Source organism: Python bivittatus, unplaced genomic scaffold (genome assembly GCF_059951505.1).
Source record: "Python bivittatus isolate LINGU-HERP-01145 unplaced genomic scaffold, Pbiv_v1 ctg000960_np1212, whole genome shotgun sequence".
NCBI lineage: Eukaryota > Metazoa > Chordata > Lepidosauria > Squamata > Pythonidae > Python > Python bivittatus.
Genome location: NW_028277124.1, coordinates 3,916,321 through 3,944,082, shown reverse-complemented (window position 1 = coordinate 3,944,082; position 27,762 = coordinate 3,916,321).

The following is a 27,762-nucleotide window of genomic DNA, read 5'->3' as shown; positions in this document are numbered from 1 at the left end:
GAGCTTCTTAGAAATTCTGGCAGAGCTTCTTAGTGTCATCCTTTTCTTGAGTTTGTTGATAGGCTTCGGAAGCTATCTTTAAGAACTGCTAAGGAATGGGAAAGCCAGTTTGGAGAATGGGACATATTTTTCTTTCCTTTCATTGTTACTCTTTTCAGCTAACAAAATTATAGTCAGGTTGCTTTGAAGCTAACTTATTTTCATTAACCATAGTTAAAATTAACCACAATTCATGCACTCCTAAACTACAAGTAGTTTCTTTGGATTTTGCCAGAGGAAGAAACAAGATGAAGTAATCATAGAAGCTTGTCCTCATAATGCTAAACCACAGTTTTTTGTTGTATATATTAACTGTGTGAATGTGGAATAATTAAACGATGAGGAATAATGTTCTCGTGATAGCGTCACATTTCTTGACTGTCTTTTAGTATTGTGAAATATTCTTTGAGGCACCAAATTGCCTGCCCAGTGAATCGCATTCATATTTGAATACAGACTGAAATTAGGTATAACAACGCTACATGTAGAATTGAAATAATAGATTTCTAGTAGTGTATTTTAGTGCAAGTGCAAGTGGGCAGCAAAGTCCTAGAAAATGGTTGAAATGTTAAAACTGGCCTTGAGAGACCTGTCAGTTGTCAAAAGCTGTAAAATGTAGGTGCCAGAAGCTATGAACTAATATAGATCTGCAAGGTCAGATATACTGTAACTTGCACAAACAAACAAAAACCTGATGTCAAAACTAGTTAAGGTTAAGCTCTGAGAGAAGACTCCCATCTCTTAAATTAGCCATGTCAAACATAGGACCAGCCATCTGATTCTATGGATCAGCTTAAGCAGCAATTTATGATTCCCCTGAAACTGGAAGAAGATATTCAGTATGGGTATCTTTGTTTTTCCACTGCTAATATATATTTTGTTGTGCTACCGCCTATTTCCAACTGCAACATCAGCAGTAGCCAAGCAGATGGTTCCAGGTAACCACAAACAGAACAGCATGTATTTCCTATTGATATAAATGTCATCCTGGCAATTGCTCATTTGAGGCAAGCTGCCTAATAGCTACAAAGAGGTTTCATTTCCAAGACCTGAGTCAACGGCATTCATCACATCTTGAAACTGTGACATCTATAACTGCTTATCTTGTGACAAAGTATTTTCTTTTCTCCTTTCGGGCTTCAGTTTCAACTGATCCTGTGTACTAGTATCATGAGAAAGAAGGTAAGTCCTATGCCTGTGTAGGCAACTGGAGTTAGGCAATCTGCAGAGAGAACCGTGTATATGGACCATTATAATAGTTCCACTTCTATTTTTTCCTACCCAAAGCTGTTGAAAACATAATGTGGCATCACCAGAAACACAGCCATAGGCCAGTTGAGTTTGTTGTGGGCAACGTTTATTGTGGAAAGACAATCCTATTGAACTCAATAGGATTTATTTCTCAATGGATATGTATATACATATACTTTTTAAGGCTGCAGTGTTGTTCATTTAGCAGCAAACCATATTGAGTATGGTAGGATTTTTGTTTTAATAAATATGATTTGGATAAACTATCTGCACAGTCTACTAAGACATCTCTATACACATTGGCTGAAATGATTTGAAGCTATTCAACTGAATGTATTATAGAAAAATATAGTCCAAGCATGAAATAATTTATCTTAAAGTGTGGCCCCGAATATTTGTTTCCCTAGCTTTGGAGCATTTGTTTATATGCATGAGTTTCTTTTGAAACACAAAGCAAATAATTAATGGAAGAAGCCCCTTAATTATATGTTGAGGAACTGAAAATTTAGTATACACAAGCTTCTGGTATACCTTTGATGACTGAGAACAGATATGTTAAAACATGCCACAATCATATTTTTAAGACAGCAGATAATCTATTCTTTGTGTAGTTTTGTGTTCGGTTATTTTTAATTCCCCCAAGAATGCATATTATTCATAATTATAGTTCATCCACAGTTCTTCACTTCAATACAAAAAGCCATACATTTAATCCTAAAAGGAGAAAAATGGCGGATTAGGCATGAGGCGCCCATTTCTTTTATTCTACCTGTTTAAAATGCACTTTATTTAGGCCTGCATTCTCAAACCAATTGCATTTTCATCTTTTGCATTCATCTGGCTTGCTAGAATTTTCTGAGCAAAATTCAAGATGCACATTTTCGCTGTATAAATGTAAACAAATTGAATCCTGTATGTCTAAGGGCAGGGTCAGCCTTATATATTTTGGTTGCATCTAATAGGAAATCCCTGGCTTGTGAGCCTGTTGATAGCCCCAGACATTCCTCTGGAGATTACCTGAAGCTTATTAAACTGTTTAAACTAAATCTAGCATGAGTTATTAAAGGCACGATCCCAAAATATTGTCATTGTTTGGCAGCCAAGCCAATTTATTCCCACCTTAGGTGGGGGACAATAGGCAGTGCATTGAACCTGGCTTTCTAGGACAAGCACTGGAATTCTTCAGGGCCTGGCAACAGGCCATTTCCCCAGTACTAGAGGAACTCTTGCCTTAACCACCTCCTTGCTCCTGGTTCTCCCCTTTAAGCTGCTGTAGCTTAATAAACTCAGCAGTTTAATATACTCAACAGGAAATTGGTGGTGTGCAATTGGGAATTGCATTCCCAATGGCCAACGCTCAGCTATTTTAAATGCCAAACAAAATGGGCTATGGATGTGATGCAAGGCACTATTAGTTGCCATTTTTGTACCTTTCTGTTGGCCAGGTAGAGAGTTCACTAACTGCCACATGTAGTATTCTCTGTGGTTTGAGGTTAAATTATGATGGTTTGTCTCAAATCTGTTTCTGGTGGCTTGGGAAGTGAAAATGATGGGGTAGAAGTAACTTGGGTCTTCCTGCATGTCATAATCATCTAGTTTGGTCAGTTTGAAAGTTTCAAGAAAAACGGCTCATGGTAATACCATGTACTCAACAGCTGGCATCCCTACTTGACCTTGGCTGATCTCAGAAAAGCTAAATAGGGTTAGACCCAGTTAATATGTAGATGGGATAATATCTGGAAATCCCAGGTTTGTGGACTAGACTGTGAAGTCTCAGAGAAATCTCAAAAAAAGGCAATGGTCACCAACTTCTAAACTGTTGCCAAGAAAATTATGTGGACATGTCCATGAAGTCACCTGGACTTGACTTCGACTTGATGGAGTCTTTATGGTACTTTAAACATCATATAAAGTATTTGGCTCACAAGTCAGAAAGTCTTAGGTTGGGTATTATAAATGGGAGGCAACTCCAGAAGTGTCTATGTTATTGAAGGTGTGAGGAACTATTTGCAGAAGTCTAGGGTATGCATTTCGTTTTCCTTTAGGGTTTTGTCTCATTCGCTACAGGCTATTGGGTAATTGCACACGCTCCAGGATTCTCTGTTTCCCAGGACAACTCTTTTTTAACATTGGTTCTAAATGGAATATTGTTCCTGTGTTTGCTTTGTTAGCATGTCCCTTTGCATGAACTCAGCCACTAAGTGATAGTTTGAACAGAATTAAGGCTTTTTTTTAGTGGTGGTACCTATTTGCCATGGTCCTATCAATTCAGCAGGCACCTATCCTTATTAAGTTCCAACTGGCAAAGATACTGTTTTCTCTACGTTTTTATTGTATTGTTTGGACAGAGAGTGAATAACACAGTAGACCACCTACCATTTCCAAAGCTGTGATGTCTCACTTTTCCTTTTCCAAATTTTGTCTTCATAGGAACCAGTTTCACCTGGAGTGTTACAAGACCCTGTTAGGGAGTAAGGAGCCTCTAGATCTTCCACAAGTAGGTAGACCCCAGTACAAGAACTTATCCTGGTGGTGGTGGGGGGGGGGGGGTCTTCCACCTGGTCCTGACCAGATTTCCCATCCTTCAACCAGTCTCTGGCAAGAAATTAGTTGGTAGATTACATATCCTTATGCTAGTACACCCTGCAAACAACAGTATCCTTAACAAGCCATGCCAGAAAAATAATGACCTGTGAGTGATAATGTCATCATGCAAATGGCATGATTGTGTAATCTGGTTATGGTATCTAACATCAGTATGTCAGCTGTGTCATTTGCATGATTAAATCATTGTATATCTGTTGTCATTTGCCTCTCACCTCAGCTGTGGACACCAACACCTGCAATATGCTATGCAAGGTGTAGGACTAGGAACCACAGCAAAAGATATCCTATAGTGTACCACAGTTTGTTCCAGAACAGCATAATGTGGTATCCCCTGGAGAATTCTTTCTCCCTTATTGACATATACTCAGTTCTTGATAGTTTCCAAAATCATATTAGAAAGACTGATGCAGAGTCTGCCCTATTTTTGCCTCTTTTGTGGTGAGTTTTTAATGGATTTGTGAAATGTATTATTTGTTCTTTGAGCATGTGAAAAATCACTTCTGCAGCAGAAGGCTAAAATAACATTAAAAAAAAACCCCTTTAACTCACTGTACTCAGGCATTTTCTCATAAGAACAGCTGCCCTTTTATCACTTACCACTTCGATTAGCAAAAGTTGCAAATGTTTAGTCTGAGTCTCAGAGGTTTGAGAAATATATGCATTGAGTTCGTTTGCTATCCCTTGAGGGGGGAAATTGTCTGTAGGTGTACCAAAGAACATTAAAGAAATAAAGCATGAAGAAATGTTGAATTTCCAGTGTTTCCGTGCTCTTGTTCAGAAAGGATTTTGAAAATCCACCTTCTGAATTTAAAATACGCACCCAAGACCAAAGAAATTGAGAATAATCTCATTTTTTCCTATAAAATATTAGTTAGTTGCTAGGTTGTTATCACCGAATTGAATTACCCAACAGCAAGAGGTGTTTCTGACTTAATTTACTGAATCTTGAGTGCAATTGCTTATCTGTTTGCTTTAATTAACGTAACTGAAAATATTTAACTAATCTCAGAGTTATTTGAAATGGTATAATAGAAAATTAGCTTTGAAAACCAGCAATAGCAACAACAACAAAGCAAGAAATAGAAGCAGAAAGAATCAAGAAAGAATTATTGTGGAAACACAATAGTCTTCCAAATTAATCTGGCTTTCCAGATGAATTGATTTCTGTTATATTATTTACTCCAGTTTTGATTTTTCATATTGATTGACCTGAGTGATAATGAAGCAGAATAAAGAGTTTAAGAATTTAGGTCTATAAGTATTGTCTTCATAAGAAAGGAATATTTTTTATTCAACATCATTTCAAAAGTCAATCATGGCACCTTAAGAGCCTATGGACTTGCTCTTTTTTTTTTTCTTTCTTACTGTTTTCTCATCCATTTGCAATTAAAATGAAATCCACGCTATAAGCACACAGGTACAGTTTGCTTTATCTTCATTTTTTCCCCTTCCTACTGACTGAAAATGTTGAAACTTATAGGATTTACAGTCAAGACCCATGATTCCTGTCAGGAAAAGTCACCAAAAATATCATTTCCTATTGAATTATCCTTGTTTTTATTGGAACCTTTTATTCTTTGATATCTAGTTCCTTCTCCAAAACAGAATTGGGTTTTTTTTTTCCCTTTCAGAATGCCAATCATTTTTTTTTCCCCAGCACTTTCAGTATTTTCCAGTAATGTCCAAAGCACTCAGTTGATTTCTGGGACAAGTACTATTTATGCCCCTTGCTTCCTATTAATTATAGTTTCAAAGTTAGCATTTATTTCATTTAGCAGCCTTCACTAATCTTATGCTCTCCATATACGATGGTCTAATTTGATCTAATGTAGTCATTCAGTGACAGATACTGTTTTATAGATGAAGCTGAGAAATCTTTAGTGCTTTCACTTAAGACAATTTTAGGGCCAAATTGTCAGGCTCATATGAAGCAAAGAGATTAAAACAACCCATTTATAACATTGCTTTTCAGTGTGCAGAAACTACCATAATACAAAGGCTAAGGCCTAACATTCACTGAAATATTCAACCTGCATCTGGTTATATCCATTCCTTCATCAGTGCAAACAAAAAACTACTATACTGTGGAGAGTTATAGTCCTGAAGACTTCTTTCTGACATCTCTTAATGTAAGAATATGCAGTCAGTGCTACAGCCTGAAGCTCTTACTATGTGGGGTTTGTCAGTGAAAACTAGATTGACATCAAACAGGTCCCCTCCAGGGTTCAAAGTGCCTCTGGTGAGCCTCTCTTCCGTTGTGGGTCTTGACTAGCTTACAAGGTGAAGGAGCAGTGAAGGCATACTTGAACTTGCCTTGTATTGACCAGACATGGATACAGAACATCTCCACTTTAAATTCTAATTTGGCTTTGAACTCAAGGTTAGGGGCAAGCTAATGTCTCTCAGGCCTGCAGTAACTGAGACTAAACTTAAAGAAATGTTTTATAAATTTCCAAGAAAACACGTTAAACATTTTGAAAAATTTTAAACATAACTATTTATACACCCCCCCCCCCATTTTAAAACTATCCTTGTGTATATTTTAATCACGAAGGGAAGGGGAAAAGAATGGGAAGCCTCTTTGCAAGTTCAGTTGGGTTCAGCATCCAAGCATGATGGTCCCACGTCTGAGGCTTAAGTAGGTGGGAAAGGTAAAAGGGCCAGTGAATGTATACATGATTGTTACCACCCCACCACATAGCAGCAGTTTAACTCAGCTCTGCAACTAAGCTGATGTTTTCCCAAACCCCTCTCCAGCCAGTTTGCCTTATTAAAATCCCAGCCGCTCTTGGCTACTGACTTTCCAAGGTGGGGCGGTGGGGAGGGAGGATGGGGAGGGGGCAAGAAAGGTTAAACTGCATATCAAGTACTGAAGGGAGCTGAAAGGATGTGGAGCCCAATTAAACCTTCCGTGCAGCTCTCGCTCATAAACACTTGCTACTTTTATTCCCTCTGGATCACATCTCTGAGCCAGGCTGAGGGGGAACCCAGCAAGAACCTTTTCATGAAAGCTGTTACTGAGTCAGGGTCCAGCCCAGTCCTTCTGGGTGAGTGCCTTCATACTCCCTCTCTATTAATCATCATCTGGCCTTCCAGCACCTGGGACTGGCTTCCACCCCCACTGTTGCTATATTGACAATATTCCCTGTTGATTTCCTCATTTTCTCAGCCCGGGCTTGAATGACCTCTTTAAAATTCTTTATAAACGTCAGTAATTGCTGCATCAAACTTCAATTCATTACTTTCCTGGGCCTCATGTATTTTGATGATATGAAAGTTGACCACATTTACATGCAAATTGAAGTTTTTATATTAATAAGGGCCAATAAAAGGAGAAGACTGCATGGGTAATGCTCCATTATGACTTTTAAATACATTTGCCCGTGTTTCGCCATTCGGCATTAGCGTGGTCTGACCACGAGGAAATCATGTTGGCCTGATTGCAATTTTGTTTTCCAATTGAAAGTACAATTTCATCAGGTTCCCCTGTCATTTCTAATAATGGCTTAAGTTTGTTTGCTAAATTGAGGAATTTCTCCCAGTCTCTGGCTGGGCAAGAACACAGGTGAGCACCGGCAGCTGTTTTTCTATGAAGGGCATCATTATGAACTACACCAGAGTCAATCCCACAAGATTTGCAAGATAAAAGGAGCAAAATGACTGATGGCCCAGTGCCACAGAGGTTCATTATTTTTAAGCTTGTTTACTTTTAATGGAAAATGTTCAAAAATACATATATATATATATATATACACATACATACATACATACATACATATATGTATTCATATTCTGTACTAGGGAACAGCAATGTAAAAAAGCTTCTTGGGGGCACAGATGGAGGCAAAAACAGTTCAGAAGCTTGGAAAGAATCTCAGGGATAATACATTTGGAGCTAATGTGGGACTGTCCCCATCATATGCACTGTTGTTGTTATAAGTGTGTGTTTTGGAGGAGGGGGAGTCTTCAATGTTCACCTCCATCCCCTGCTGAAGCTCTCAAGGCCATATTACAGAACCCCTGATTGTCTCTCAGTCCTCTGACACAGGATAGCACAAAGAGAAGAAGCAACAATTCTCATGTACGGTTGGAGGGACTCAGCTCATAACAAACATTTCTGGCTCCAAACATGTGCTATTTACATTAATTTTGGGGACCTTTCCCCATGTGTGTGTATGTGTGTATGTATATGTATATATCTAGCATGAAAAGATAGAACAATACTTCTGAAAAAAGCATCATTATATTTGTTAGTATGTAACTGTATGAAAATAGTTTTGCAGAGTTAACCGCAGGGGAGAGGCCAGGCTTCCTAGCAGGACCAACACATTCTGGTTGTCTAAGCCATTCAGTGCATAAATGAAATAGTCTATCCTGTAGGCATGGGTGTCCACGATACATTTTTCAAGATGCAGTTCCATAGTGTTGTGGCCTGATGATTTTCAAAAGCTTTTACTCTCTCTTCCCTGCAACCTGTTTGTAGGGGTCTCAGCTTGGCAGAGAAAGAAGAGGAGGTCTGAAAGAGAGGGGGGAAACAGGGTGTCCGAAAGAAAAAATGGGGGAATGGGGAAATGGGAGAATGGGTAATCTGTTTTATACTGTGCCCCCACTCATTGCCATGGGTATCTAGCAGATTATCCCTGAAGGACCAGTACTCCTAACTGGAAAAAACAAAACAGAACACTGTCACCATTTCATTACAGCTTCAGGGATATGGAAGAAAAGAAATCACAAAGAGATAATAAATCTCCATTGCCCTCCCCTTCCTTTATCAATGGCAGAGACTAATGGGTGGGGATGGACACAGCAGAGTTAGCCGGAAATGAAGTGAAGAAGTAGTTGAGCTTGAGAGAGAGCAGAAAGGCTGGACTGAGGGAGGGTGAAAATGATGGGGACTTTCAAGCCCCTTCCAAAACATTTTTTAAGAAAACTAAGCAGAAATGTGTAGCGAGATCTCTTCCATTTCTTTACTTTTTACTTTTCACATTTTATCAAACAACACCTATAGGGCAAATTGGATTGGGGTTTTGGCTCTTGGGGTTGAGTTGCTCCACTCTCCAGTGTCATTTGCTCAGAGAAGATTGCTCCCACCAAGTGCTTAGCCCCAAGAGGAGAGTGCTTTCTGTACATGGGATAGGCTTAGAACAGTGTTTCTCAACCTTGGCAACTTTAAGATGTCAAACATGCTGGCTGGGGGAATTCTGAGAGTTGAAGTCCAAACATCTTACAGTTGCCAAGGTTGAGAAACATTGGCTTAGAAGATTCCCATAAAAGTGCAAAGATCAGCTATGGGGACCGTTTTTTTAGGAGGTAAGTATGGGGGCAACAGAGAAACATCTGTCCTGATTCCTGTAATTACAATGCGGAGCTTTACCTGGTGACATTCAAATGGGGGATGAAGTGAGCATCCCATCACAGAAGGTTGTTGTTGTAATTAGTAGCTTCATCCAGACTGGAAGTTTACATTAAGAAACAAAACTATGCAAAACTTTTGTTTCTCAGCTATCCCACCGAATTCCAGTTGATGCTTTGTTGTCTCTCTTGCTGTAAGATCTCCTATGATTTGCTGCATCAAAGATTGCAGTGTATACTCCTTCCTAAAAGGAGTGCTTTTGCTGAGACTTTAGCCAGCCATTTTTTCCTAAAAATGTCACTTAATTCCTCTCCCATCTACCCCACCTCTCACCCAAGATTTTCCTGCTTTTCTGTTCCTCAGTGGGTGGTTTTGGATGAGATGGTTCTCTCAGGAATTATTTTAATGTACTGCAAACCTAAGTTTTTCTCCAAATATACACTTATGTCTCCCTCTTGTTTCTCTCAGTGGCCTGTTTTGATTACAACCCTGGGTGACTCTCACTTTCTGAGTTTGCTATTAAAAATAAGGCAATAGGAATAGAATCTGTTTTTCCCCCCCTTGAAGAATAACCAATCCTGTAGATTATCTTTTGCTTTTCCAAACTGTTACATAGATATATTCTCTTATGGAAAAATAAGTCCCTGTGTGTTTGTGTGTGTGTGCGTATCACACACATTGATTGCCTGAAGACTGTAAAATTTGAAGTTTCCTTGCCTTTTTTCAGCCACTCATTCACTCCTATTTTTTCACTCACTTGAAGATTATCTTTATTTCCGACTAGTAAACAATGTAAGTCGTTCCTATAACTCTCTGAGCCACTGTATTGTAACATCAATGGCCTGGAGCGTGCAGCTTTTCCTTACGACATTTCAATTTAAACATTACTGCACTGCAGCATTGTCACATCTCATTTACACTGTGGGACTCAATGGGAGACAGGGATCATTATGTGGAGAACATTGAGGAAAAAATGCATTACACTCTGATCATAACCATAAAAGTAACTAAAGAGAAGGAGACACATCCAGATGCAGTTGCAGTCGATATAATAAAGCAGAATAAGCGTTGCACTGAAAAAATGCAGAAAGGGTGAACTTTAAAGAGAAAACTAGCCACTTCACTAAAATTGCCCAGTTTAAGTCAAATGAGATTACTGCTGACACCTCTGGCTATAGTACATTGCTTTGAGATTCAGTTGCTCCACTTTTCTAGGTTATCACCGCCAAAGCAATTCTCTCCTGCTTCAGATGTTGAGATTATCATTTTTTATGTTGTTGTTCTTGTTGTTTCTTCTCCTCCCCCACCCCAATTCTTATTTCTTCATTTTACTCAAAAGTAGTTGGGATGAGGACATACGTTATGTAGATTCATACTGCATGAATAATTCTGTATTCTTGTTTGGTCTGAACACAGAGATTGGTCTGAACACAGAGGGTCTGAATGCCATCAATGTAATTTATGAGCTGTCTCTGCTTCATCACCCCTGCAATGCTATTTCTTTATCCCATAATTCAGAGGTGCTTCCAGTTGTTGTGCAAATCATAATTTGTTTAATTTTATTAATAGCATTCACTACTAATGGCTCACATATTAAAATAGAATCCCAATATGTTTGTAGTGGGAGCTGTTAAACAAAGTCATGTACTTACCTGAGTAAAAGGGGTAAGGATACTCTTACTTCATATTATATAGCAATAACTAAGAAGCATTTTGATCAGCAAGTTCAGAGGCCTACTTACTCCAGCATGGTCCCAGAGTGGCCAAGCATATGCTACTGAAAGGCCCTCCTTCTAATGTTCCTTGGAAATAGGAGTATGAAGCTTATTTGCTCTGGTAATGCAAATAATAAATAGTCATCATGACTGGTAGTGTTATGAATGTATCAAGGCATCTTTTAAAGCCATCAGAGTTAGTAGGCAACACTGCATCTAACAATTTAACAGCAGAGTTTGATATGAATAAGTTCTTCCTTTAATCTGTTCCAGGACACACACACACACACACACATATACACACACACACTGTTTATCACAATGAAATGACCCTGGTTTTAACATTAAGCAGGAACACTTTGAGGTAACTTTTTTCTTCACACTGGACATAATATTATGCACCGCCTTGATCATGTCCTCCCGTATTTGTCTATTTCCTAAGCCCTGAACATAATAACCACTTTTTCATAGGAGAATCCCCTGCTTTGTTTGTCCCACCTCTGCCTCTGTGTGTGTGTTTTTCCCACCTTCTTCCTTTTGAACAATGGTGACTAGAAATGCACAGAGTATCCCAAGCTTCATCATACCATAGATTTGTACAAAAGCATTATGGTATGTTTAGTTTTCTTTTCAATGCTTATTCTAATGATTTTCAACATGAATTGGTTCTGTTCACTAGGTTAGTATTTTCACCTACCTAGCCATCCCCAAAACTCCCTTTTCACATTTACCATCATGTAAAGGGTACTTACATTTTTTAAAAGTAACTTACCTCCAACAATCATTTGAAATTGTCTGCTAAATCTGTGGTTAGAGGAAGTGGGTGGATGATTGCTCCAATAGTTACTTGCAGGACTTCCTCTTAGCAGTGATCTTATTCGATTAGCAACTTGATCCCTTCTGACATTTTTTCCTTTGGGTTTAGCTTGGGAAGCCAGAGGGGCTGCAGACCACAGGAGGTACACATTGTACAATGAGAGGCAGGACATTTGCATATAAGCACTGGCCAGCTCATTACGAAGTGCAAGAAAATCCACACTCTGTTGATGGGAATTTCTCCAAAATTCTCTTCTCCTTCAGAAGAATTGTTAAAGGAAATTCTCTTCCATCAAACTGCATGAAAGCTTTGTCTGCCAGGTGCTTTTTTTTTTCTTCCCTTGGCCTCAATGTGCATCATTTTACACTTCCTAACTCTAAACTATATTTGCCATTTTAAAAATCATTTCTCCAGGATGAAGAGTTCTTCCAGGAGTTCTTAACTGGCCCTCTTTGTTGTAACCACTGAAGCTAATTAGACGTGCTCACTCTTAATTCCAGATCATTTATGAACAAATTAAAAAGCACCAGGCCCAGTAATCATTCTTTGGAGGACCCCTCCTTTTCTCCTTGAGAGAACTGTTCATTTTATTCCTATATTCTGGTTCCTATTCTTGAATAGTTACTGATTTATCCAAGGGCCTCTCCTCTTATCTCATGATTGCTAGGTCTATCCAAGACTCTTTGTGAGGGCTTTTGTCAAAAGCCTTTTGAAAATTCAACTGAACAAAGTAGTAAAATAATGCTGTGCCTAAAAATGTTCTACATTTTTCTCAACCATTCTCTTCTGTGATGGAAAAACAAAACCCCACTGCTTTTGATGTCCCCCCACAATAAATGGGAAATCTAGGTGAAATTCTCATGGGTATGTGTGGGCTTTTTATTATGAAATTGCATGGGAATTCTGTCTTTCTTCCTGATTCCCCATACACCAGATAAATCTAAAGAGAAGACATCATGACATCACATGCATACATAGTCCTTCTTATTGTTTGCCTTCCCCTATCCAGATCCCCCCCTCTTTGTTAAAAGACTATATAAATACCTAAACTAATTCCAGTCTAACATAAGATTATGTCACTAATTAACAGTGCATAAAATGTTCTAGGCATTCAGTCAGTCATAACTTGATGGAGTTTCAGATCTTACAGGAGCTTTTTTTTTTTTTTTCTTTGAGAAACTTAAAAGAATGCCGTCTAGGTGTGATAATGATTTACTAGTCTCCTCCTCCCCCACTACTAATATTTTAAATATCTCTAATATGCTTTTAACTAGAATGACATTTGAAAGTTGAGTCTAAGCAAGCTTCAGGAAAAGTTCTTTTTCCCAGCCCCCACTTTGCCACCATTTCTCAATTTTGCCCTGAAGGGCACACCTGGATTCAGAGAATAGCTGCATCTTTTTCCCCTTTCTTTTGTGATGAATTTCAGTTAAGATAGTAATAACAGATCATTATAGTGGAAGAGATTTCCTTCCTCCCTTCCTTCCTTCCTTCCTTCCTTCCTTCCTTCCTTCCTTCCTTCCTTCCTTCCTTCCTTCCTTCCTTCCTTCCTTCTCCCCTCCATCCCTCCCTCCCTCCCTCCCTCTTTCTTTCTTTCTTTCTTTCTTTCTTTCTTTCTTTCTTTCTTTCTTTCTTTCTTCTTTCTTCTTTCTTCTTTCTTCTTTCTTCTTTCTTCTTTCTTCTTTCTTCTTTCTTCTTTCTTCTTTCTTCTTTCTTCTTTCTTCTCATCATTATCAGTATTTATAACACACTTTTCCATACTTCATGCCCCTATAGCTCAGATCTAAGCGCAATCCTCAGCAGTAAGACATTTCTTCTAGAAAGATCTATTTAGGCTTACTATCTTAATGCTCTCCCCATTCCTACTCTTCAGTAAACATTATGTACAAGATGAAATTGCAAATTTAGACTACTTGTGATCAACCATGCCAGATAAAACCCAGAAACCCTGCATGCAGATCATGGGAAAGCTCGGGAAACTTTCTTTATGCTGCCTACATTAATTTGTTTAGTGCCAACCAAGTCAAGTTTGCCTCCTTATCACTGTATAAACAAATGCTAATCTTGACTTCTTTTAGTAACAAAGTCCGGCTTTTCCAAGAAAATTCCAGTACTCCAGTAATCCCTTTGATCCTATCCCTCCTCATTATCCATTGTCTTCTCTTTCTTCTACTTCCCTCAATCTTGCCAAGTATAATCTTTTTTTTTTTTATTCCCAAAGTATGTGCCCAAATTATGTGAGTTTCTGCTTGCTCATCATTGCTGCAGGGAGTAGTCAGACTTTATTTGGTTCAGGACTGATTGAATGTTTCTTCCTGCCTTCCACTGTACTCTTAATAATCATCTCCAAATCCATAGTCTGAAGACATCTTTATTTTCTTTCACTCTTTCTTAATATTTAGCTTCCACAGCTGTACATTTCCACTAAAAAGACCATTGCTTTCACTATTCTAATCTTTGTTGTAATTGAAATGTCCTTATCCTTTATGATCTTGTCTGTGCTAGAGAAGTAAAGAAATGATTGATCCTAGGGTAGAAGGCAATGACAAACCTTCCTTCCAAGGAATAATCTCTTTTTCAATTCTCCAACACACTGTCCATCTTTTTCTATATTTATCAATTATCTGATGTCAACTATAAGTTCATTAAGCATGCTGGTTGACATTACCATTTTAATATTAATCATTCATACATATTTTTCACTTTCCATTTTTATTTTTATTATTGAGCCCTTCTAAGACTTCTTTACTTTCAGCTAATAAGATGGCATTTTCTGTATTTCTCAGATAGTTGGTATGTCATCCTCCAATTTTAATTGCAGTCTTCTTCCAGTACTGCTACTCTTATAATATATTTTCAGAGTAAGTTAAACAGATACAGGAACCACATGCAACCTGTCTCACTTTTTTCCCATTCTGAACCACTCTTTTGCTAAATTCAGTTTTTACAATGACTTCCTAATTCATCTAAAGATCCCTCAGAAGAATAATCAGGTATTATGCCACATCCATTAGTTTTAATATTTCATATTCTGACATGAGGGCTTGCTATAAGGTAAACCTCCTTATATTTTATTGCTTTCACCATTATCCATTAAATGTTAGCTATCATCTACCTTTTTTGAAATCTGACTGTTCATTTCTATGGTCGGTTCTATATAAGATCTTAAACAAAACTATAAAGAATTAATACAGTGGTTTGGCAATTTGTGCATTCTCTTGTATCTCCCTTTTTCAGTATAGGTTCATACACCTATCCAAGCTGTAGGTCTCACAGTCTTGCTTTATGTTTGCTGACACAGAACTGCTAGCACTTTAGCTGGTGCTTCTGCATTTTTAAACAGTTCATCTGCACCTTCAATCCAGAGTTCTCACTAAGGCACAAATGACCAGGGTCAAATTATCATATTTTGGATGTGTCATGCAAAGACCTATCTCTGTTGAGAAGTCTGTAATGCTGGGAAAGGTGGAAGGAAAGATAAGATAATGACTACTAGCAAGTAGGTAGACTCAGTTATAGTGTTGATGGGTACACTGTTGGAAGACCTGAAGGGTCAGGGACACGTAATTTTGGAGAAGGTCTACCTATGTAGGCACTAAGAGTTGACACCAACTTGATAGCACATAATCAGTCATCAAACAATCAATCAATCATCTTGTGCTTTCCTATTTAACAGCTGGTCTACTATCTCTGATACCTCACTTTCTTATGGAGTTGGCTCCTGAATATATTATTTCCATACAAAAGATTTTATTGCCCTGTAATCCTATTTGTAAAAAGTTTCAGTGTACTGTAGCCTTTCTGTTTTCCTTTAATTTGTTTTGCCTGTACCAGACCTATTCTGTGGTTTTACTTGGGTATTCCTACTTTATCTGTAAGTTTTCTTGTGATGTCTCTAATCTTCTCCTTCTATTTGTTGACATTCTGAATTGAGATATCTTTCCTTGTTCTTCCTTGCTTGTTACTGAAACTCTGTGTTGAGTTGTCAACCATCCTTCTTGTTGCCCAGGACTTGTATTGGACTAAAAAAATACAGGAAACAGGTAAGCATTTTTAAATGCCTGCCATAATCCAGTAATTCAGAGTTGTCACTTAACTGGTACAAAGTCTTCATGCATGCCAAAGAAACATATAAAGATAGATGGTTAGGAAATATAATGCTACCTGGCACAGCTCAGGATTTTTGTACAGAAGATTCAGTTTCTGACTTCTCCAATCTCAGCTGAGGGAAGAGGACTAGGAAAGATCTCTCAAGATAAAATAAATGCTTTTCATATAGAAAACTGCAGATTCAGTGCTTTACGTGTCTAATCTCTGGAAAAAAAAAACTTCTCTAAGTCTTTAGAGAGCCACTGCTAATCAGAACAGTAAATACCAATGAGATGAATGAGCAAATGCTTCTTTGCAATTCTGAAGCCTTTTCACACTTGGCCTAAAATATGTCATTAAGTAAGAGAGGAGAGTCCCCTACTTTGCTCTACATGTAGATGTCCCTCTCTTTACTCTCCTCTTAATGAATTTGTTTTCATAGTTTGATGTAATTAGTGAATTATTCACACAAGATAAGTTGGCATAATCGGAACTCATTAATTACCTGAAAAATATATACCATTTCAATCATCATGAGACCTTGTTTTTTTCAATCTAAGGGTTGGGGTTAGACATGCTTCCTGCATATCATTAAAGGGTTTGATTCTGAATGGAGATTTATAACAGTGAAGTATTTTTTCCAAAAATAATCTGAAAGATAAATGTTTATGCAGCACTTATTTCTCCACGGGCAGCCGCTTCCCATACTTGCTCTCATCTGATCAATTGGTTTCCTTTGCATTCTTTTCATGCTCTTCATTTTAGCCTTGTTAATCAATATGCTAATGATATGATACTGGTTCTCCACTGAGCTGTCTCCCTTGTGCTTTCCAAACAGCAACAATTATTAGCTGACTGCTTGCCACCTAAGTCGAGACTCAGAGTCATCTGGAAACAAGCTTCAAAAGTACTGGATTTCCAAAACAATGGGGCTTACCAAAGCTGAGATAAGTTAAGTAGAAGAGTGATTCCTTGGTGTAATCAGGCAAAGTAATGCAGTATCATACTGGAGATTAAAGCTTGATCTTTGAAACTGATCTCTCAAGCCTGGAGGATAAAGCTTGAATAGCATTTTGAAAACAATAGATGAAATGTGTATTATCTTTTATTCAGTGGTCAAATGACCACTGATTTCCCTTGAAGTCAGCCCTGAACTCCATAGTATTCCTACATGCTTTTATTGAATTGCATTACTTTAAAGATGCAATCCTGTGTATGCAATAAATGCAATAAAATGCAATAAAAATAAATAAAAAAGATGCAATCCTGTGTATCCTTGCCAAAGAATAAACCCCACTAAATACAGGAGGACTTACTGAAAAATCTGCATAAATTCCTGATAGTAGATAAAGCTTTAGTCTTGGACCAAAGAGATCTGGATATAAATTTTCATCAGTTGGGAAGCTCACAGGTTAGATTTAAACAAGTCACTTGCTCTCAAGGCCTAACTAAATATCATGTGTCTGCCTCATTTAAGTACAACTTGGAGAATATCTCCCTTTTTAAGACAAAAAGTCCCACTTTCTGGCTTTACCACCTCTTGTTCTTGACAAGAAATATACTGGCACTAGGAATTGGACTCTTGTAGCAGTCACTGACTGTTTTTCAACATCTGTGCTCCAAAAGGGTGGTTGCTTTGAACAGTTAATGATAGAGATTCTGTCTTTCATAATCTGACATTCATAAATATCTGTTCTGTGGACAGGCAGGCTGTAAACTTGAAATTACTTCAGAGTAATTCTAGATCTTCTTATACCCTATTTCAAAGCATATGGTATTGTATCTTTTTTTTCTAATTCTAGAAGTGTTTTTTAAACAATGGCAAATCTTACACAGCAGCTTCCTGTGCTCCTTGTAGGGCTGTGTAAATGCATGTGTGTTATCCATCTGAGTGTATTTGATCAAGTAACATCTTTATATTCTACAATCCAGGCCTTTTTCAGTATTGAATAGGATATCCTACAATGTTCCTGAAGCTTCATAACTTGTAACAGAATCTTATGTATTGTAGAAGTCCTTGTTCGGATGTACCATAGTTCCACTGTGAACAGTTGCAAATCTTTTGAAGAATTACATTCTTAAGTAAGGTAGCCTATATTCTTCCTTAAGTAAGGAAGCCCTTTCTCAGCTATAGAGATAAATGCAAGACCACTAAATTTCTGATGCAGGAATAATTAGGTATACTGTATGCAGACTAGGCTAGGAAATTAAGAAACAAACTCCCAAAAATTGTTTCTAAGAAAAGAACATAGACATGAGCATGAAGTCACCAGGGGTCAAGTCAGCTTGAGGGAGAGTTTTTCTCACCAGTTATTTCATTCTGAAATTATCAGCTGCCCGTGAGCTTGCTTATGTGGCTTTGTTGCTAAAGAAACACATATAAAATCTTGATTGCAAGTAATGTTCAAAATTCAAAAATGTAAGTTGCTTTTTAGCCTGAATTGTTATCTTGGATATTAATATTTCCACTAACAGTCATAGTGATACTTCATTGTAAAAGCTGGAGCATAACATCCACTAAGCATTTCATTCTATAGCCTCTAGCATTACTACTACTCCTTTCTAAAAGCACACACCAGAACAAACCAAAGACAGAATCCATTTAAACCAACATTTGATTTCTAATCTGATTTCTCTTTAAAATTCTGTTGTTGAATGTTCTCAATACATTATTTTAGTATTTGTTAAATATGTCATGTATATCTATCTAGAGAGAGAAAAAAAGAGAGAGACAGATCTAGATGTAGGTATGGATATAGATATATTTGGTATTCTACAACCTTTGGTTTAAATATGTGAGAAGAGACAGTGTTGACTCCTGGCAATTGCCTAGAGGAAGTCCCTGCAAAGTTTTCTTGGCAAGATTTCGGAAGTGGTTTGCCATTACCTGCTTCCTAGGGCTGAGAGAGAGTGACTGGCCGAAGGTCACCCAGCTGGTTTTATGCCTAAGGCGGGACTAGAATTTACAGTCTCCTGGTTTCTAAAGGCCATGGCGTGTCTTAACCACTACACCAAACTAGCTCTTGACCTATGTTAATACTTGATAGCATTTGACATCTAACAAGGAATGGCTTTTGTATGTCACAGCATTGTATAGCTGACATGCAAGCAACCCTGATTGTTACAGAGGAAGCTGGTGGTGGAGCTACTGACTTATTGAAAGCTCTTTTTTTTTTTTTTACTTCCTTTGCATTCCTATTTCTTCTGCATTGGGAGAAAAGTTATTCTTATTAGCGCAATGGGTAGTATCTTTTTCCCTTTGTGCTGAGGTGTATATGGGAGGATTTTGGACTCTACAGATCTAATGCCCCCCCCCCCCGATCTGCTGACATCATACCTCAACCCTCCACCCTCCCTGTCCTCCAATGGCAGAGTTTCATAGCATAGAGATAAAAACAGCACATGTTTCTACAAGGTGCTTGCTCTGGGAGATCATATCTTACTCTCCAGTCTTGGAGTAAGAACACAAAAACAAAACATTGACTGCAGGGGCTATAGGGTTGCAGCCCTCATTCCTGACTAAATGTTTGCTATTCTATGATGTTATATTTAAACATGTAACATATGATGAATATATAATTCACATATATTTAGTATTCAAAGGTATCTGACAGTAAAATAGACACTGAGCAGTAACCCAGTGGTTGAAATAAGCCTATGCAGAGCCTTACTTTGATGGAGGTATAAACGTGCCCTTTTGATTCAGTTCTGTGAAGCAAAAAGGAACCCCCACTTTTGGATGCCACATCAGTGACTCTTTGCTTGTCTTCAACACTCTTCTACGTGTGCAGGAAAACGCTAACTGAGGAAAAAGTCTGACTAAAATCATTAACAGATTTGGCTATTCCTGGTTGGATTTTTTTTTTTTTACTGGCTTAGACCTATCTAGAGAAATTTGATTTTATCACTGGCAGATCATGGCTGTAATATGTCCTATATGGAGGTTTCCTAAGAAGACAATAAAAAAGTGCATTTAATATAAGACGCAGTCACCCAGTTGATAGTGAGAATGTGGTGAATGGATTCATTAAGTAGCGAACCAGTTGTAATAGCTACAGGAACATTACTATACTCAAATAATATTGCTGCTTTTGACATTTATTGACTTGAACCAGTGTCAAAGAACCTGTTCATAAGCCTATCTGTAAGACTGGTTTAGTTGGCAAACACAAGAGACAGGGCTACATTGGAGACCATTGGACATACAATACCTTTATTTTGGGTGAAAGTTTGCTTTTGTTTTGTTTTTGATAAGTTAGATATTTTAACATGGAACATATAAGATGAAAACTTTCCTCTTTACATGCATATTGCCTCCTTTAAGTGATCTATCTTTATGCAACTGCTGCTGATTAAATTCTGATATTTTATAATTTTAATCTAATGTTAATTTAGGTCTAACAGATCCAGGTTGCAAAAATCTGGATGACCATTACAAAAGAGATACAGAAAACTCCAAACTGATTTCTGCAGCCCATTTTTGATAACCCTAGTTATAGCACACAAGATCTCATATTTGATGTTTGTTAAAATAATCAAGAAATGTCAATGATTTAATTACCCGACCCTATGCATGTTAAAGAAAATTAAAATGTAGAGCATATGAAGATAAGAACTGACATGTTGGATTATACTAAAATTCCATCTAATTCAACATGCTGGTTCCTAACACTGTCAACCAGGTGCTTTTGAGAAGTCTATAAACATGGCATGAAGGCGGCAGCAATCATTTATCTGTCTTAGTTGCCCCATAACCACAGTTGGTATATAGAGATAGAAATGCTGCAATGTATATGTTCTGTTCAGAACTCCAACAAGCCATCCTTACCTTGTATGGTTCAATAGATAGCTAGGGACTCTTGCAAACCAATTAATGTTTCTCTTGCCCTTCAGTTTTCAGTTTTTAAATTTTTTTCCAAGGCTATAGATGCGTAGTATAATGTTATACTATTTTTATTGCACTTTAATTAATATTTATTTGTTTTTATTGTAAACTGTCCAGAGTCACTTCCTTGTGAGATAGGCGGTGGCTAAATTTGAAATATAAATCAATGATTGATAGATAGATAGATAGATAGATAGATAGATAGATAGATAGATAGATAGAATGGCCAGTTATTATTGGATTGCTTTTGTTGTTCACTAAAGCACTTTTTTTCTACAAAGGAATCTACCTTTGCTCTATGTTGATATCTCCCTTTTAGTTCTCCTTGGCCCCCCAAAAGTGCACAAGCAGAAGCAGGTTGCAGAAGAAGATTAGCAATCATAGTCTAACTGCTCTATAATAAGAATGGGATGGGATGGGATAGAAGCTAAAGATGATAAAAATAAAGTTCAGCACCCTTAACTAGCATAAGAATCAAATCTAGAGCCTTATAATAGCAGTGGCAATCAAGCAAAACTTTATTACATTCCTAGAAATTTCAGTGGTGATGACAACAGGTAAAAAGTGAAAAACTTTAGTTTCAGACTAGCCTACAGAAGAGTAAGAAGAGGGGTTATGAGTCCTGCACACCAAGCACAATAGAGGGGGGAGTGAGGTAAACATGGTCTCCTGATTTGATTGTTGTGTCAGAATAGATGCAGAAATGTTCTGCATAAGGGATGTTATGATATCGCCTTTCCATCAGCATCAAAGGTAAGGCAATGAGCCTTGCTAGTGTAAGTGCTCTTCTGTATGTAACAAAAGTAATTCCATAGATATAACTGGGGACAATGAAAAGACTATGAAAGAGGTCCTTGAGAGAGTAAGATGGAATTTTAGACCTGTCCTTCTTTATGTCCAGATCAAGGACTCTTTATTTGGCTACTTGCATGGCTTGGTCTATTCTGAGTGATATAGGGCAGGAAAGCCATAGGATAAATAATTGGCAGTGGTCTTCTTCTAAGTGGGTGTAAATGCATCTGCCAAAGTCAGATGGGCCAGTGATTTGCTCTAGAGAGTCCATCTTAGTCAATATTTCTTTCAGGTGACAGACTCTCATTTGAGCTGCTGTGGAGGGGTATCTACATTCTAGCCAAAGAAGTGCATTTGAAGTGGAACAAGCAACTAATAAGAAGTGTCTTATAAATTTGGATTGGATGATTTCAAAATGTGAGTGATCAGAGTAGGCACAGAACTGGACATCTAACAGCTTGGCACCTTAACATTGAAAACTTTACTGGCTACAGGGAATAATATATTCCCATTGCCTCTGGCAAATTAATGACTACATTGATGGCTTTGGGGCTTGGGTTGTGGCCTCTCCAGTTTGCTACAGCCAACAAGAGCATGACTGGAAATAGAAGCTTAGATATTTAAAAAAGATTACTTGTTTAATGGGATGGCCATTGGTTTTCCACAATGTTGGCAATGTTCCGTGGTGAAAAGCAACACCTTTATTTTGGAATAATTTATTTCCAGCCAATGCCCAAAGGCTACTGTACAGTCTAACTTAGATGAGGGAAAGAATGGCTGTATAGAGGGGTGTGGAAATTGGTCTCTGATTTAGTTGTGGGGGGTAGAGTGAAATTCACATTTGCAGAGGACCTGAACAATTCCAGTAACATGAAAGTTGAATAAAAGGGAAGGAGGGGTCAGAAAGCACCCTAACTTCACACCCATTTATATGGGGATTTAACAGCACCATTGACAAGGCATTTAACTTGCATGGTAGAGTCTTCAAGTAGCATTTTAATTAGCCACAGAAGCTGGCAATCAATAGAGGAGGCAGCTACTTTCTGCCATAGCCACTCCCAGGGGATCAAATCAAAGCCACCTTCAAGTCAATGAAGGCAGTACAGAGGGTCCCTCAGGGGAGGCTGGAGTATTTTTTGGCTAAAAGTTGCAAAGCGATGCGTTAATCAAAGATCAAGAAGCCTGGCCGAAAGCTGGCTTGCTCTACGGCTAAAATCTTTTCTTGGCTCAACCAATCCATTAGTTTTGTGTAGAAATGCCCATCATATATTTTGACTATTACGGTGAGCAGACTAATTGGGTGATAACTGCCTGGATTAAACCTGCCCTGCTTCTGAAATACTGGAATGGTTGTTGAGTGATTCCACACAGTAGGCAACTGGATAGATTGGTCAATATGAGTAAATAAACAGGCTGAAACAGGAGACCGCATTAAATTGGAAGAGTTCAGTTGGAATTAGACCACCACCAGCAGCTTTGCATATTTTTAGTTGAGAAATCAGTTTAAGGGTCTCAAAAATAGTGACGGGCAAGGCTTAGTAAAAGTCATTCAGTGGCAGATAAGCAGTGGCATTCTTAGATGGCTTGCTGAGTGCCTCATAAAAGTAACTAACCCAGGTCTCAGAGGTGACTGAGTTTCAGGTGCCAAAGGCTTGCCGAGGGACTGAACTGGCAACTAAGTGCCAAAAGGCGGGTGACTGCTTTCTTGGGCTGCCCACACCAATCTTCCACAACCAGCCTTTTGCCTCTGCAATTTCCTCTCCCCTAAAAGAACCTTGTATTTTGTTTTAGGGCACCAAATATGGCATAAAAGCAGTCATCATGTTTGTTCGGTGGTTCTAAAGGCAGCTATTAAGCTGTTTTTGGCTAAGCTGCATTCTTTGTCCCAGAGTTTCAAAGGTTTCTTTGTAAGGCTCCTTCCCACAGGAGTAGAGCCAAATGTAAGGTGATCTTCTGTGAGCTTTACTGTGAATAGAAAATGTTTAGGACTTCATGGTCATCCTTTGCTAGCACAATAAACTTCTGAAGAGATGACACTTTATGGGATGTTAGCAGCTGGGAAATTGCCTCAGCACTGACTTTGGACCACCTAGCGTGGGGATTGTGCACCTTATGGGAGTGTTAAGAGCAAGTCGGGGGTGGCCACACTCAGGGTGTAAAGCAACTTCAGAGACAACTCTGCCAGTGAGTAGTGTTAGATACTAGCTTTTAACTGAATTCTCCTTCTGGGTCACTAAGAGCTGAGCCATTTAAGAGCCTTCGATCACATTAGATGGCTAAATGGTCAATCTCTAACCTCTTGTTGTTATGTCTTGGCAGGGGGACTGGGACAAGAGGAAGGAACTTGTCCGAGTAAAAATTTGAAGTGTTAAAATGCAGGAATAGGCTTCATCATCAGTCCTCCACCTGGGTTTAAAATCAGAGCTCAATTAGAAAATGGAAAGGCCACATCTGATCTAAAATCCTCAAACAAATTCAAGGACACATTGGTCTGAGAAATCAATCTATTATGGTGGTGGGTGGGTGGGGGTACATATGTTAATCAATAGGCTAAAGCCCTTGATTTTTAAGTCCACAGCAATAGCCAGGGAAATACCATTTTTTTGGATTGGAGTTGAAATATCCCTACTTCAAATTATGTATTGCAGACTGAGATAAGGGAGAGAAGCCAATCAAAGTCACCAACCCTTGCTCTGTTATAGTAGCCTCCAATATCAGGCTACTGTAACAGAGGTTCCCAAACTTTCTTTGTTCACAGCACCCCTAGTGTCTCAGTAATTTTTTTCATGGTGTCCCTAGGCCAAAGGAGCGCCAAAAATCCAGCTTTACAAATGGACATTGCAAAAATTTAAAATATATCACAATACTATAAAGATGGCTTCATTCTATTTGGAGCACCAACTGCCTCTATTCCAAGAGATCAGCTATAGAGTGTAACCAGAAACTGCAAGACATTCAGTTGAAAGGGGCTCACGGAGTAGCCCAGGATAGGGATTAAGACTGGATCTGGCAATAGATGGGTCAGTTAAGAGCAAGGTTATTACATTTGCATTCATCTATAATGCCAATACTCTTAAATTGAGAAGTTTGGAACAGGTTCCTTAAGTTATAGAGAAATCATCCCTTGGTCCCATTGCTGCAGAGGAATTCCAGAGCAGCTGTAGGAGCAGGAGCAGCACACATATTTTGGACCTTATACAAGAGCTGTCCTGTAGGTCAGCATAGTGAGAGAGGCTAGATGTAGACTAACACAAAGTAGGAGAAGAAGAAGAATACAACATTGATTTAATTAATTGGCAAGGGGTCAAGAAGGACTATGCCTAAGTAATCGTTCAGGCCACGAGGCCAAATTTGAATGTATTTTCAAATAGAATCCAAACATGGAACAATCACATCAACCTTTCATATTCAAAACTGAAAGGTGAATTCAAAGAATCAGGAAATGCCATTAAGACAGCTTGCTTATTTATTTATTTATCTATCTATCTATCTATCTATCTATCTATCTATCTATCTATCTATCTATCTATCTATCTGACTTGTCCCCACCCATCTCCCCACAATGGGGGACTCTGAGTGGTTTACATCAAATTAAAACCATAAATACATAATTAAAAGTTATAAAAAGAGAACCGCACTTACACAGATAGAAAAGATAAAAAATCCAAGAGGCCGATGGAGGCCACACCAGGCCACTAAGGGGCTAGCCAACCCCAATTTCTGACAATAACAATATTATTAATATACCAAAAATGCTCACATAAGGTGTCTGTCAGGGATCTTTTCCCTAGATCTGATAATCTCTGTTAATTAAAAAAATCAATATTCACATTGATCAAGGTCTGTTAATAGGAAAAGCTTTGCCTTAATGGCACTTTGATACCCATTACTACTCTGTTTCTGAGGATTTTTTTTTAAATGTCTTCTAAACAACTCCATTGAATAAATGAATTAAATCACATATTAAAACAAATTCGGACAGAATAGTTCATAAAAATGTCAGTGCGGTGATAGCAGGACAAATAATTGCAGCCGCTGTCAAAATGTGAACAAGATTATTCCTTGAAATTATTCTTTGAAAATTACCTTATCTCTCCTTTAAACAAGTTTCAGTTGTTCCATTGAGTAATGTATGTCCTATTTTTCACACAAAAAAACCCTAGAAGATAACTCTAATATCTCTTGTAGAACCAGGATTTTATTGGAAATATTAATCTTTAATGTGGCAGCTGCTAAATTCTAATATCCATTTAAGCAATTTACAAATAATAATGGTGTTAAGAAAGATTTACTGTGCATTTGTACAACTCTCAAATTTTGCCATTTCTTTCTGGTATAACTAATATTGATCCATTAATATAATGTCAGCTCTGCTAACTCTATTTTGTTAATCCATGTGCTAAGGAAATTTAAGTCTAGGCACTTGGTAGTATATAAAAAAGCAGAGTTGCATGCATGTGCTCGTGTGTGCACACCTACCCATCTGTGCATACCTATCCATCTCTTTCCACATCATAGGTAGTGACATTGATCTAGAAGGAAAAATTGCTTCCCATTACCACTGATGGAACACTGAGTATCAGTGGTAATGGGAAGTAATTTTTCCTTCTAGATCAGTGTGACTACCTACGGTGTTACAGTGTGTGTAAACAGCAGCTCTATGAAAGTCTTCAACCTACTTGTGTCAGTACAGTACTAGCAGTGAGGAGAGATCATGGGCTTGCACAGTCCCTGCCTTGCCTGTGTTGAGCATGGAGGAATGAAGAGGTATTCCAGAAACGTTTGCTTGAATGTAAGTACTGTAGAGGTAGAATTCTGCTTTATTAGAGACCCCACCCTGTGGGTACTCCATTGATATGCTTTCAAGAGAAGCCACCTGAATGTCTCCTCCAGGCTTTTCTATTCAATTTGGAAAGGTCAGGGACAGAAAGATTGGAGATGCTAGAGGAAGGATGGATGAACAGTCTCTCCCCATTTTAACTCTTTATCCTTGCAGATTTAATATCTGCAATACGTTAATTATTAAAGTTACATATTTATTAGAAGAAACTGACATTGTTAGTAGAGCACTATTCTATCAGAATTAATCCAGCAGTAGACCCCCAGAAGGCAGCATCAGATTTTTTCTCTATTACATTAAAGACTAAATGATGTACCCCAAGACTTTTTGTAGATCCCAGTCTCTTCTGTGGGTATGGCTTTATATTTTATTGCAATTAAACTTATTGGATAAGGTTGAGAGGATTTGGGGAAAATTGATTTAAAAAGTGGGCAGGGATTAAGAAAAACAAGATGTTACTCCATTATGTACTTCAGCTGCATCTCCTTTCCCTTGCCCTACCTTCTCTTTGCCTCTGAAAAATTCCACATGAGTTATATGCACTCTCTATCCAAAAAAAAAAAAAGTTGATACACGCCATCATTGTCCTCCAAACATAGCTGAAGAAGGCACTTTTCATTCTTATCCCCAGAAGTTTATCTTTAGGGAGAAAAAGAATTCAGATGGCCAGCTTTTAAAAGAGCAGCACCTTCTATGTTTCTGTAGAAGAGCCATTGCTTTGAGCATACCCAGAGTGGAAGGAGCTTGTTAGAAAATTTCCTGAAGTGCAGCATCTCTCTGTCAGAAATGAATTAATGACCAGGCATCAAATGCATAGGTAGCACACAAATATATTCCTCCAATAGAAGAATATGTGGTCTTCTTTGTGGATAACTCACATTTTAATTTTTTAAAAAATATCTCTACAGATGTATTTATTTTTTCCGACATTAGATTGTCAGAATAGTAGCTTGGATAGAGTTCTTGGTGTATCAAAAACAACTCATGGAGACCAATATGGAACTGGGTTTTCTCTCTGAATTACCACTTTGTACCAGTCTCTGCTCTTAGCCATAGTTTTGTTTACCTCTGGTGAGTAGAGTTCAGTTTTTAATATTAAAAAATAAACAAAAAACAGATCCTGCAAATCTGATTTACATATAAGTAATGTAGAGTGTATTACAATATATCAGCCTCAGTTTCTATCTATCTATCTATCTATCTATCTATCTATCTATCTATCTATCTATCTATCCATCCATCCATCCATCCATCCATCCATCCATCCATCCATCCATCCATCTATCTCTCCATCTATCTCTCCCTCCCTCCCCACATTTTGTTTCTGTCTTATTCCCCACTGGAGCATCAGTACAGAAACTGACAGGGAAAGAG